This window comes from Hyaloscypha bicolor, assembly GCF_002865645.1.
Source record: "Hyaloscypha bicolor E unplaced genomic scaffold K444scaffold_83, whole genome shotgun sequence".
Classification (NCBI taxonomy): Eukaryota; Fungi; Ascomycota; class Leotiomycetes; order Helotiales; family Hyaloscyphaceae; genus Hyaloscypha; species Hyaloscypha bicolor.
In genome coordinates, this window is record NW_020194585.1 from 616,727 (window position 1) to 632,384 (window position 15,658).

A 15,658-nucleotide genomic window follows, 5' to 3' on the forward strand; every position below is an offset into this window, starting at 1 on the left:
ATAATTAGGGATTTTAAGTAATAGATATATAAATAATATAACCTTTTAATTACTTATATTAAGTATAATTAGAAAAAAGTAGTTATTTTAATTCAAGAAATATTAGCCTATTAAATCTAGATAAAGAAAGAAAGTATTAAAATCGAGTTTTCTTTTTTATATATATATAAGCCAAATAGTAATACTAAATAAGTAGGGCAGAAGATTATAAATAAGGCTATTATAATATACTTAATAGCTAATTTACCTAAAAAGCTATAGCCGGAAAGCTTTATAGCTATAATTTACTTATATAATTAAAGCCTCTTATATATAAACTATTAGAAAATACTAAATAAAGTATTTAATTCGTAATTTCGCAATTATTTCCGTTAGTATAATCTAGAGCTTATAGCTCAAATAATAATTAATTTTAGGCCTAATTAAAATAAGATCTATATATATAATTCTAGGGTATATCTAATAATTAAGGACTATAAAGTAAAATAAAATAAGAAAGTATTTAAGATTATATTATATAGATATATTAGATATTTAATTAGATATATTATATCTAATATTTATAAAATCTGGATTCTTATATTTAATAAAGTAATTATTATATATAATATTATATTTAATAAGAATATATTTTATAAAAAGAATTATAAATATACTAAAGGTTATAATATAGAAATTATAAAAGATATAATAGAACTACTTTTAGAGAATAAGATTTAGAATACTAAATTAATCTTTAAAAATAAGAAATTATAGTATAATAACTTATTAGAGTAAATAGAAAATAAGCCTAAACTAGGGAATAATAAGTAAATAAACTAATAATTAGAAGAGCCTATAAGTATACTAATTAGTTATAACTCGGGAATAGAGAGCTTTATAGCCTTACTAAAAATAGAACTTATAATTCCATAAAGTATTCTAGAGCTAGAAAGTATACTAGAGCCTAGAAATAGTAGAAATAAAAGTACTAAGCTCTTAAGAAGGCTTAGTATTATAGAGAGAAATATAATAAAGTATATTGGAATTATTAGAGAAATATACTAAACTAATAAAAGCAGAAAAGAATCTTTTTAGAACTAATAATAAGGTTTACTAATAGCTTCTATAAGTAAAGTAGGAAGCTTACTTATAAAACAAGTAAATAGCTTAATAGAAATAGAAGAATTCTTTATAAAAAAAAAGTAAATAGCTTAGCTAAAGTAGAAAATTAAATAGTAAAACTAAAGAAAAAATAGATAAGGAAGCTAATTATTAAAACTAGAAATAGGCTAATTCAAATATACTTATATAAGGGAAATAATTAGGACAGAGATCTAGATAAAGCTAGTAATAGTATAATTACTATAGTAAGTATATTACTATAAATAATAAGTGAATTAAATTAGATTAATTATTTAGAGTTTCTTTTAGGGTTTCTCTAACCTAATTAGCTAGAGAATTATAAGAAGAAATTTAATTATAAGATTATATATACTATAATTATAGTAATAATTTAATTAAAAGTATATCTAAAATAAAGCACTTCAGGTAATATAATAATAATAAAAATTCATATTAATAATTTTCTAAAGGCTCTAAAGACATGAAATAATCTAGAGAAATATCTAGTTAGGAAATACTTTAAATTAGATACTAAACTAGAAATTAATAACTTTAAAGCTCGAAATTACTAGAGAATTATTTCTAGTAATAAAGCAAGTATATTTCTAATTTCTTTAAAATAAGTATTTATATATAAAATTAATTCTAATAGATATATTACTCGGTATTACTTAAGGCTAGTAGTTTATAGAAATCTCTAAAAGAAGGTATTACTTCTATTTATATATACTACTATACTTATAGTAAGATCTTTCCGAATAACTAGTATAATTATAGCTTATTTTAATCTGAAAATAAAATAATTTAATATTATAAATATATTTATTAATATAGAAAGAGATTCTAATAGGCCTATAATAATATATAAGCTACTAGATAGTTTTAAGATATAGTAGAAGTAAATCGAGCTCTATATAAGCTATAAGACTTTCCTATTTTATAGTATAAATACTAGATAGATATTCTTAAGAGAATTAGATTCTCTAGACTTAATAAAGAGCCTTATATTTATATAAATATAAATTATAAGATTTTTATTATTTTCTATATAAATAACTTTTAAATACTTTACTATAAGAATAATAAAGTATATACTTAATTAATTATTACTTAGATTAAGAGAGTTTATAAGCTTTATAATATATAAGATATAAAATAGTTTCTAGGGATTTATATAATTAGAAATTAGAAAGCTAAAAAGCTCTAGCTAGTTTATAATACCTATATTAAGAAGATTACTAAGAAGTTTAGGGTAATAAATAGAAAGTACTCTAGTATTTTATTATCTGAAATTAATCTTTAGAGATATAGTAATTAAGCTTATCTATATTAAATCAAGATATATTAGAAGAAAATTAGATTACTATTCTATACTATAATTATAATTAGGCCAGATATAGCTTTTATTACTTTAGTACTTTCTTAGTTCTTAATAAACCCTGCTTCAGAGCACTTTATAGCTATAGATTAGGCTCTTTAATACTTGTTTAGAACCCGGTTTTTAGTAATTTAGTATAATAGGAAATATAAAGAAATATAGCTATAAATTATATCTAATACTTTATATATAAATAATCTAGATATATAATAATTAAGCTATAGATATATAATCTCCTTATTTAGAGGTTTAATATTATAGAAAGCCACTTAATAAAGTGCTATAATTATTTCTTTAACTAAATTAGAAATATATAAAGTTACTTATATAGTAAAGGAGACTATAGCTCTCTAGAGGCTATTTAGGAATCTAAGCTTAGATCTTAAAGAGCTCTAAACTATATTCTATAATAATAAGTAAACTATTTAACTAATTATTAGATAAAATAAAAGAATTACTATAAAGCTCTATTATATTAATATCTAGAATATATAGCTATATTAAAAGTATAATAAAGATATATTTCAAGTTATATACTTTTAAATAAGTAATATACTTATAAATAAACTTATAAAAAATCTATTCTAATTTAAATTCGAGAACTTTAGAGCCTTATTAAATCTTTAGAATATTAGAGTAAAGATTAAAACAATTAAATAATATAAAAAGAGGCTTTTATTTATATTTTTTATTTATAAAATCTATTAAAATAATAGAGCTTAAAAGCTAATAGTAAGAGATCTAAAGGCACTCTACTATAGTATTAATAAGCTTATATAAAAGGCCCTTTACCTAATTAAACTACTTCTTATTTCTATTAATAGCCTCTTAAATTTTAGTAAAAAAGCTCTTATTACTATTTTCTTTATTAGATTTAGTAATCTCAAGTATAGTATAAATAAAGTGCCTAAAAGCAGACAAATACTTCAAAATAGTTAGAATCTATAAAAGAGAATTAAGAAAAGGAAGCTTATAATATTTTTAGTAATTAGAAGTTCTATAAGAAAAAGCTATATAATAGAAATATAAGAGATTAAAATAGCTAAATAAGAATAACTAGAAGTATATTTCTAGTAATAAAAACCTTAGCTAATAATATTATAGTAAGAACTATTACTTTTGCCCTTTAGAGCAAATAAGACTATATTAAGTTAAAATAAGCTTTAGAATAGTATAAAGAACTTATAATAACCTATATAAGGGATCTCTCTAAAACTAGTATAAATAGAACGAGAAATATAAGGCTTTAGTATAGACTTCTTTATTTTTAGTAAAGAAATACTAGAAGTATTAGAAAATATTATAGAAATCTAAACCTTAATACTTTATTAAAAGTAAGCTTTATATTAATAAGTTAAGAGCTATATTTATAGCAAACTTGCAAGCTACTTAATATTATTTAAGGTTAGTAAAAAGTAAAGTAAGAATATATTTTAGGTTAAAAATATCTTGAATTTATAAGCCGGAATTAACTTAATAATAGCGCAAAAAGAGATAAATACTATATTTATAATAATTAGAAGTTTAGGAAAAGATCTCTAGAAAGATATTAAAGAAAAGCATTTAATTAGAGGCTCTAGAGTTAGTAAAAAGAAAGAGTTTATATAGGAATTCCCTGGAATTTGGTAATCTGGGAAAATAATATATACTAAGCCTATTTAAATTAGAATATTAATACGGCTCTATAAAACTCATATATTAGACGAATTTTACTATTTTAAAGCTCTCTAATTAGGTAAAATAGGTAAAACACGATATTATGCTTTTCTAGAGAATATATTATAGTAAGAATTATTAAATTAGGGCTAGTATAATTACTTTACTTAGTTAGAATCTATATACTTATTTCCTAAAGCTTTATACTTTACTTAAGCTCTTTTCTAGCTAGTTTAATAAACTCTTTTACTATTTAATATAACTCCCTATTTTATAATCTTTATATATATTAGATTATTTATATAAGATAACCTTATTAATAAATATTATTTTATAGCTAATAAATAAGTAGAATATTACTAGAAATTTCACTTATATATTAACTAATTTACTAAGAAAGTTAATAAACTAAAGGTAATTACTAGTTAATTTTATATAAAGGAAAAACTAGTATAAGAAAAAATAATAAAGTAAAGATATAAGTAAGTAAATATCCAGAAATATTATAGGTTCTTATTAAGAGAATTATTTAGGGGCTAATACTAAGGCTTCTTTTTGCTTTTAGTCTATAGTAATTAACTATAGCTTATTAGAATTAAGAATTTTACTCTATTTATAAATAAGAATAATTATTAGATTAATAATTAGATATTTAATATAAGAAATAAACTAATATAAAACTTTTCTAAATTTAATAATAAACTACTAAAAATTATTTATATAATATAACTAGTTACCGGAAATACCCGTAACTTTATTTATAATTAACTAGAACCTAAATTAGTTAGATAGATCTTAATTATTAAATAGATCTTTAAGATTCTCTAATAAGCTTATAGTAAAAATAAAGAAATAAAATACTAGGAAATAAAAGAAATATACTAGTACCTAAAATAAAGAAATAAGCTATTTCCGGTATTCTAGGCAAAATTTACTTATTTAATAATAAAACTAGGAAAATTACTAGATAATTAATATAATAATCTAATAAATAAAATAAATCTCGAACTATTTAAGAGCTTAAGTAATAAGAAGTTTAATTTATTTAGGGATTTTACTAAGTAATATATAGAATAAGAAAATAGGCTTCTCTTAATTAAAAACTAATAATTCTAAGAAAAATAACTAATAAAAACTATTTATTACTAAATATTACTCTAAATTAAGAAGCCTGCCAGAAACTAAGGAGCTATTATAACCCTATATCTAGTAAATTAATTATAATAGCTAGTATTTTTATAATTAAAAGAGATAGTTTATTAAGAATTTAAAAAAAAATTAAACTAATCTAAGGATTTCTATTATTATAGTTATAGAAAGCCTAGATATATAAAAAATGCCTATCCTAACTCTAATAAAGTTATATTTATTAAAGAAAATTATTTAGAAAAAGCTAATAATTTAAAGGCAAATAATAAAAATACTAATTCTTATTATTTAATAAAAAATATAATATTAATAAGTCGGGAAAAGCCTAGCTCTAGATATAAAAATAGCCTTTCTAAAGTAAGAGCTTTACTAAAGACCTATAGATCTCACTTAACTAATTAGTAAAAACTAGTTTCTTATTAAATATAAAATATATTAGAAAAATAAAACTATAATTTTCTAGTATTTAGTAAATACTAGAGTAAATATATATATTCTAATTAACTAAAAGTATATTTGCCCCCTAATAAAAGTATTATAAATACTTTTATATAAACTCAAAACCCCTATTTCCTTACTAGATTTTAATAAATAATCTAGTAAAGCTATTTAATATATAATTATAGTAAATCTAGATATTAATTAGTATTTCTAAACTTAATAATATTTATTTATTACTAATCTCGGCTTTTATAATATAATCTTAAGAAGAAAATAGCTTATAAAATATAATGTCTTATTAGATTATTAATAGAACTAGCTTTACTAGCTAGAAGATTATAAAATAAGTTAGCTAGATTTTATTTAGAAAATCCGATATTTTAATAAGAAATATTAAAAAGATAAATATCTAGAAAATATTCTAACTAGAATTCTAAAAAAAAACTAGTAAAATAAGATTAGAGAAATAAAAGAATATATTTCTTATTTCTTTATAAGACCTTCTTATTAGAAAAGCCAAATATTAGGTAAAGAAAAAAGAACTAGATCTTAATATTCTTAAAATAAATAGGTTACTAGGCTATTTCCCTTATTTTATTAGAGTAATTACTTTCTAATTAAATACTAGAGATCCTAGTAATTTAATTGAATTAGTTACTATTAATAAAATTAATTATATATTTAAGAAATAAGGCTATAAACTAAAGAGATATTTATTATTATCTATAGTAATTAAATAACTAATACTATAGTTTACCGGATATTATACTTAAACTAGTAATTTTATATATTCTCTAAATATAAATAATTAGATATTCTTAATAATATTCTATTTTTTAACTCTAAAATTTTTTAAAAGCTTTAGGTATTTCTCCCTATATAGCTATATAATATAGCTAGGGCATTTTCTAAGAAAGTAGTAGATATATTTCTATAGTTTTAGTTCTTTAACTATAAGCTCCGTTTTAATAAACTAGATTTCTTAATAAAAATAGCCTATCTTTATAAAATAAGCTCTTATAAACTCAAAAAAATATAAGAATATTTTATTAAGAACCTAAAAAAGAGCTTTATTAAACTATCTAATTCCTCTTTTTTATTACTTATCTTATTTATTAAAAAGAAAAATAATAGCTTATAATTTTATATTAATTATTAATAGCTAAATACTATAATAAAAAAGAATTATTACCTTTTATTACTTATTACTAAGATATTTAACTAATTAGCTAAATTATTAGTATTTACTAAGTTAGATATTTAATATATTTTTAATTAAATCTATATAGAACTAGCTTCTATAATATAAGTAGCTTTTAGGATAAGATATAGATCCTTTAAACTAGTAATTCTATTATTTAAACTTTATAATAGTTCTATAACTTTTTAATAATATATTAATACTATTCTAATAAATTATTTAGATAACTTTTACTTAGCCTATATTAATAATATATTTATTTTTTCTAAGAATAAGAAGAAGTATTAATAATATATTAGAATAGTTTTATAAAAGCTCTAGAATACCGAATTATAAGTTAATATTTATAAATATAAATTTAAAATCTCTAAAATAATATTCTTGGGATTTATTATTTCGAATTAAAATATATAAATAAATTTTACTAAAACCTTTATTATCTGAAACTAGTATTAATATAAGGTATTTATTAGTAGGTAATAAAATAATAGAATAAATTAGTATATTATAAAACTATAGTATTAAATTCAATATAGAACTAATCTCTATTTCTCCTATAAGGTTTAAGGAAGCCCCCTCTAAATAGAAGGCCCCGATAATATATATATAATTAGTAATTTATAAGCCTAATACTTATAATATAAATAATAGTTAGTTATAATATTAAAAGGCTTTTAATCTCTCTAATTAATACCTATAATATCCGAGGTTTATTATATATCTTTAAGTTATATATAATTCTATATATATTATAACTATATCCCTTTTCTAAAATCTTATTCCTAAAATCTATTAATCTATTCTAGTAAAATATTTAATTAATTATATATTTAATTAAGGTAAACTTCTAGTATCTTAGAAAGTGGGTTTACTAATATAATCTAGATAATAGATATAAAAATCGTCTAATTAGATTAGGGCTAAATAAGCGAGAAGAAAGAGTAACTATATCTTAGATATAGAGACTAGCTAGTAATTGTAATTTTATTTGAGATCTAAGTATTTTAATTAGCTCGATCCAAAGTATTAAAGTACTACCTCACGAAATTAATACTACTTATTAGATCTTATATTAGAATAATCTAAATAGCTATATAGAAAGAATTTAATAAATATTTATATAAGAAATTTATATAAATATTTTTAAGGTTCTAGAGATTATTTATAGGCTTCTGGAAATATATATTAATTAGTTATACTAATTTCTAATTAGAACTAGCTTAAAAACTAGTAGTTAATTCAGATAGTTCTCTACTTCTATAAAAGAACCTCTTTATATTACTATATACTTTCTTTTTTTCTAATAACTATATATATAATAACTTTTTCTATTATTATTTTCTAGCTTCTTCTTTTACTCTTCTTTAAGTCTTTTTTAATTATTTTTAATTAATTCTATAATATCTTTTTCTGGCTTTATTATCTATTTATATAATAATAAATATAAAAGTAATCTTATAGCCTTCTTTTCTATTACTAGTAAATACTTGAAATATTTCAAGTATTTACTTATTAATTTCTTTACCTTATATACTATAATATCTAGTAAGAAGAATTATAACTATTATAATAAGAGTTCTAAGTCTTATATATTAGTAAGTTCTTTAGCTTTAATATCTATTAAAGCTAATATAATTTTAGATTTCTTATTACTTATTAAAGGCTTACTAGTTCTAGAAAGATACTATTATAATCTTTAAGAAATTTCTTAAAATATATTCTAAATAGTATTATATTAATAAAAATAATATTATTAATTAGGTTTTTAAAAACTAGAAGAATACTAATAAGCTTTGGAATTCTTTTTCCCGTCTTAATAAGGTAAATAATAATATTACTTGGGTTAGTATTCCGAAAATAAGTTTTTTCTAATATATTTAGGTACTTACTAATTTCTTAAAGAAATACTATAATATCTATTTTTAAGGCATTAATCTTATTACTAAGCTTATTATAGAAATTACTAAATAATCTATTACTAGTACTTTAAGTACTAATAATATAATACTTATAGTTATTTAGGACCTAACTTTAGAAGTTTAGGCCTTTTATAAGGTATATATAGCTATTATAAGTTCCTTACTTACTTCTTTTAATATTCTTAATACTAATATTATTATAGTATAATTATATTTCATTAAAAAATAAGCGGATTTCGGAAAGTATTAGCTAATTTTTTACTAAGTTCTAAATAGGGCCAGTATTTAGTATTCTTATTTTAGGAATTAGGAATTTATAAGAATTAAAGTTTATTTATTTAAAATACCTATAGCTAGTTTACCTATAATAAATCTTTCTTAATTCTAAATCTTTTTCTAATAATTTAAATATAATTCTTATAAGCTTTAATAAAACTTTAGAAAACCTTTATAAATAAAAAAACCCAGAAAAAGAATATTTCTATTACTATTTCAGGTCTTTTCTTAGCTATTTAGGTTCTTTCTTTCTTTTAAGTAGCCTTTTTCTTAATAGTTTAGAATTCTTTTTAATTTTAAGAGATTATTAAAAGATAGTTTCGGATTTTAAACTATAGTTTCAGTTATATAATTTCAGAAATTTCTTGAAATTTTTAAGATTAGAAAAAGCAAATAACTAGATATTATAATCTTTAGGCCAGGCTTTCTATTTAATTAAATACTATTACTTTTTATTTCTATTATTTTATTAGTAATTAATAATGGCTTCTATTTTCTATTCTTGTTTTTTATTATTATTTACTAATTCCGGAAGTTTTCCGAAAAGATATAAATATAGCTCTTAATTTTTTATTATTATATACTTTTTAAGAAAAGAAATATAGAAAGTTAGATATAAATAATTATATATATTTAGTAATTCTAACTTATATATCAAATTACTAATATATTTAAGAATTCTAAATAGACCTATAAATTTTAGCTTAAGCTTCTTTACCTTAAGTTTAATATTCTTTATTAATAGTATTATTTAGACTTCTTTAAAATAATATTTAGCTAACTAGTATTTATTATAATAAATTTCCCGGTTATTTTATATATAATATTATAAATCCTCGAGCTTTCTTTACTTTACTTTAAGAGTTTCTAGTCTCTTATATATAGCTAGTATTTCTCTTATAATTCTATTTTTAGGATTTTATAAAAGTTAAGGGTAATATTTATAATATATATAGAAAAATATATTCTATAAAACCTAATATTTTAAGTTATTATATATAAATTCTATAAAAAATAACTTCTTAAACTAATTATTCTTTTAGGTATTATAATAATATTTTAGGTAATATTTCAGAGCCTGATTTTGCTTTTTTATCTAACTATTTATCTAAAAATAGTAAGCTATACTTAAATACTATTTATATATTAAATAAAAGCAGAAAGCGAACTAGAACTAGCTAGTAAATACTATTTCTTAATTAGAAACAATTTTATTAGGAAAGCTAAAAATTAAGAAAACATATTTCTATATAATTTTAGTAAGCTCCGGAAAGTTAATAGTCTTATAATATATAATATATCTCGCTATTTTAGAGTACTAGTTAATAATTATAAGAATTATATTAAAATCGGAATCTTTTATCGGGTTTTTATATAATAATAGACCTATAATAAAATCTATAGAGATCTTACTTTAGAATCTCTCAGGCTATAATAAACTACTAAGTAAACTATATAGTAAATACCTTTTTACTTTAACTTTCTAGTAAATATTATATTTTTAATAATAATTACAAATATTTTTTTCTATATTCTTTTAATATTAAGATCTTCTAAGAAGCTTAAAAGTTTTCTTTATTTTATAATATCTAGTTATTAGGTTATTATAATAAAGTTTTATAACTTCTTAATATAAAGCGGAATTATTAGATATAATAATTCTGAAATAGTATCTAAATAAGCCCGAATTATTTTTCTAGATTTCTTTTCCTTTAGTATCTTTTTTACTAAGCCTTTATTTTATAATATTCTAATATCGAGAATTATTTCTCTAAGCTATCTAAATAATATCTAGAAGAGATTTAGATAAAGGGGCTAGTACTATAGCTCTTTTAATAGCTATATATATCTATATATAAGAAATTAGATATTTGTAATTATTTAATTTAAAAACTCGGGAAATCGAGAAATCTTTAGTTTTATTAAGTAATATAATTATAGATATCTCTATTATTTTAGTTATAGTAATAGAGCCTTTAAGATATCTCTCTATATCTTACTTCTTAATTAATTCTATAATTAAGGGATCTATAAGATAATTTATTTACTTATCTTATAGTAAATATTTCTTCTTAGCTATTATAAATATAGTAAATATTAAATAATACTTATTTTAAAGAGGGAATTCTTTAGATATTTATAAGAACTTCTAAATTGCAATTATAAAAGCTTTTTTTAGCTTATTCTAAAAAATTAGAAGCCAAATTATATTAATAGAACCTTTTTTATAATTAGGTTTTTTACTAGATTTATCTACTGGATTTAAGGTGCCTTTATAGTAAATAATATTAAAATTATATATTATAAAATATATTATCTAATATATTTAATAGCTTTCTAGATACTTTATTTCTATAAAGTATTAGAGGTTATTATAATTTATAATAACCTTAATTATAAATCTGGACTTTTTAAGGTAATAGTACTAATACTTAAAGGTTTTAATAATTATAAGCAGCTCTCTATTATAGGTACTATAATTATATTTGGCTCCGGAAAGTTTCTGGAACCAGAATATTATTAGATACTAGTATTTTTTCGGGTTATTACTAGAATTAACTTATTATAAAATAGTACTAGTAATTATAAATTTCAATATATTAGTTTTAATATAAATCTTTTTAGAAGAGTTAAAATAGACTAGAATAGGCATTATAGTAAAAGCTTTTTTTTAAAGTTTTAAAGCTTTTAGCTACTTTATTTATTTATATAAAAGAACCGGATTTCTGGCTCTTTTCTATTTTTTTTAAGAGATTTATTAAGCTTATAGTTACCTGAGAGTAATAATAAATAAATCTATAATAGAAATTAGTAAATTCAAGAAATACTTAAATATTATAAAATGATTTTAGTTCTAGCTATTTAATAATATTATAGACCCGTTTAGAATTCGTATAAATATTTTCTATTTTAATAAGAAAGCCCAAAAATTCGATTTCCTTAATATTAAACTTGTATTTACTAAGTTTATAAAACAGGTTATTTTTATATAGCCTAGTAAATATCTAGTAAATATAATTATAGTATTTACCTTTATTTCGGAAGTAAATAAAAATATTATTTAAATAAATAACTATAAAATAATCTAGAAGCCTTATAAGTATAATATTAATATATATTTAAAATATAGCTAGTATATTAGCTAGCCTAAAAAGTATTATAAGATATTTAAAATAGCTATAACGGATTCTAAAAGCCGTCTTTTACTTATATTCTTTATAAATTCTTATCTAATAATATATATTCTTAAAATTTAGCTTTATAAAAATCTTGGCTTCTTAAAGCCGGTTAAAAGTCTTATTAATAAAAGAAAGCGGATACTAATTCTTAATTATAACTTAATTAAGTCTATAATAATTAATATAAAGATATAGCCCTTTATCTTTCTTAGAAATAAAAAGAATAGGCGCCTTTATTAGGCTTTTACTAGGCCTTATTTAATGTTTATAAAACATATCCTATAAATATAGATATAATACTTCTAGTTAGGTTTCTAATAGATTATATAAAGGCCTATATAGAACCATACTATCTATATTAATAAAGTATTTAATACTACTAAGATTAGAAAGTTCCGAAGCTTTATTAGAATTAAAAACCTCTAAGAAGTTTTTATATTTATTATTCAGGAAATAGATAGATATCTCTAAGGCCCCTTTCCGAAAAGTATTAATTTACTATATTAAAAACTTCTATTTAGTATTACTAGAACTATATAATAAAATAGAGATCTAGTAATTATTATAAATATATAAAGCCTATTATCTAGAATAGTTATATTTGCCTTTAGTTAAGAATAAGACTTAAGATACTAGCTTAGGATACTAGTTAAGCTTCTTACTAAACTCTTTTAGTATTAGAATCTTAATATTATTAGGCTATATAGATATATATATCTATTATTTTTTTAATATAGTTTATATATTATATAAGAATTATTTTATAAAATTCTATATTAAAAATAAGGCTATAAAAGCTAATATTCTTATATTTATAAAACTAGAGCTTAAAAGAACGCATTTTATTATAATTATTTATAATAAATACTTTAAGATTATAGGCTTAATAGACCTTAAATCTATTTCTATAAAAGGTTATAAATTCTTAATTATATTTAGCTAAAGTAATAAAGCTCCGGCTTTAAGCCTAATTATTATTAAGGAAGTTATAGTCTAATCCGGTATTACTAAGTCTACTATATATTTCTAAGGCATTTACTTCTAGCTATATTAATCTTACTTAAATAGTTATATAAAGTAATATACCTTTTTTATTATAGCTAAAATTATTAATATTTAAGATTTGGCTTTTTCTTTTCTCTATTTCTTAGGAGAATTTTCTCTAAAGCACTCCTTTATAGTAATAGTATTAATCTACTTCTATAAATACCTTAATTTTTTTATAGTTTTAGCCTTATTAGGGTTCTACTAAGTTTATTTAGTATATTTGAAATACTTTATACTTTCTAAGAAGTACTCTTTCTATCTATAAGTCTAATAAACTATATCTGAAGTAAAACTAGTACTTTATTAAGGCCTTAAAAAAGTTAAAGTATTATCTAAGGATTTCTTATATAATTTTCGGAACTTATTCTTTCTTTTTTAATAGCCTTATAAATCAGAATTTACTAAGTTAGAGTCTTTAGGAGCAGAATTGCTCTTACTAGACTCTTCTGCCTTTACTTTTCTTAATTTGGGATAAGTAGTATATTCTGCTTTCTAAGCTTTCTTAAGTTACTTAAAAACAGATATTACTTTATTTTCTAAGAAAATAAATATAAGTATCTAATAAGTCTTATAGTTAGATAAAGTAGTATTAAGAGTCCGGATCCGGTTTCTCTTAAAATATAGGTTCTAGTTAACTTTAAGACTAATTATCCGAATATATAACTCGGTAACTATCTTATTATTCTTTTAATAAAGATCTTAGAGCTTCTTAAAGGTATCTTATTAACGGGTTTGAAATACTTAAAGTATATTAGCCAAGTAGGCCTTAAATTACTTCTAATAAACCTTATATAATAGTGGACTTTACTTTATTATAGCCTCCTAAATATTATAAAGTTCGTCTCTAAAGGCACTTATAGTAAAGTTAACTCTAGAAGAATATCTGTTATAAGTTCAAGATTAGGTTCTAAAGACTACTTTCTAGAAAGATATAAATATTCTCTATTTCTTAAGGGACTTTCTATAATATAAATCAGGTATTCGGACCTTAAAAAGCTTCTCTCGGTCCAAATATATTTTTAGAATATTATATAGTAGCTTCTAACAAATAGTATTAAGATTACTCTTAAAGCTTATTATATTAAAAAAGGAAGTAAATTCTAACCCTATTTCAGGAAGTTCCCTAATAAAAATTACTAAGAAAGATAAGGTAAACTTATAAATAGAATTTCTATAAGATATAGTAAACTATAAGGTATTTCTGAGGGCACTCTTATATTACTTTAACTATAGAATATATTAGTTAATTGCATTTACTAATTCTTGCTTTTATTAGAGCGCTTTAATATTAGTATATAATCTCTATTTTATAGCTTGGGTAGTAGTAACTTAGGTATTAATCTCGGCGTCTTAATTATTACCGGAATTATTTCTATTATTATTACTAGCTCTCAGAGGCTTCTAAAGGACCCTATTAAAAGTATTAGACGAGCCTTTACTATTACCTATATCGGGATTAATCTAATTAACTTCCTCTATAGAAATAGCTCCGGCAAGAAATTATATATTTTACAGATTTCGAGATATAATTACTTATTAAACTACTTCCTTTAAGGATAGAGAGATTAGCTTATAAGGTATTTATTAGTAGGTAATAAAATAATAGAATAAATTAGTATATTATAAAACTATAGTATTAAATTCAATATAAAACTAATCTCAATTTCTTCTATAAAGTTCAGGAAAGCTCCCTTTAAATAGAAGGCCCTAATAATATATATATAATTAGTAATTTATAAGCCTAATACTTATAATATAAATAATAGTTAGTTATAATATTAAAGGGCCTTTAATTTCCCTAATTAATACCCGTAATATCCAAGATTTATTATATGCCCTTAAATTATATATAACCCTATATATATTATAATTAACTTATAATAAAAAGAGAAATATAATTGTTTTTAAGCTTCTATAACTTCTATTATAGATTTATTTAAGCTTATAAATATATCTCTTACTTCCTAAACCGTCTAACTAAAAAGAATACTTTATTAAAGTTTATACTTAATAAAATCTAGCTAAATATCTTTAATTAGTTTAAGAAATTACTTTTTTTTACTCTAATATTTCTTTATTTTAAATATAACTAGAAAACTTGCCTAGAAACTAATTATTTAAATCTAATTATTATAAATATACTTTCTCAAAAAAGCCTAGAGAACAAATAATAATATCCGGTTATATTTTATTTTAAAGCTCTTTAAAGAGCTAAAAGCTATTATAAAATCTATAATAAGAAACTTCTTATTATTATTTAAAAACTCCGGAAATAATAAGTAGAATTAATTAGCTTATCTAATTTTCT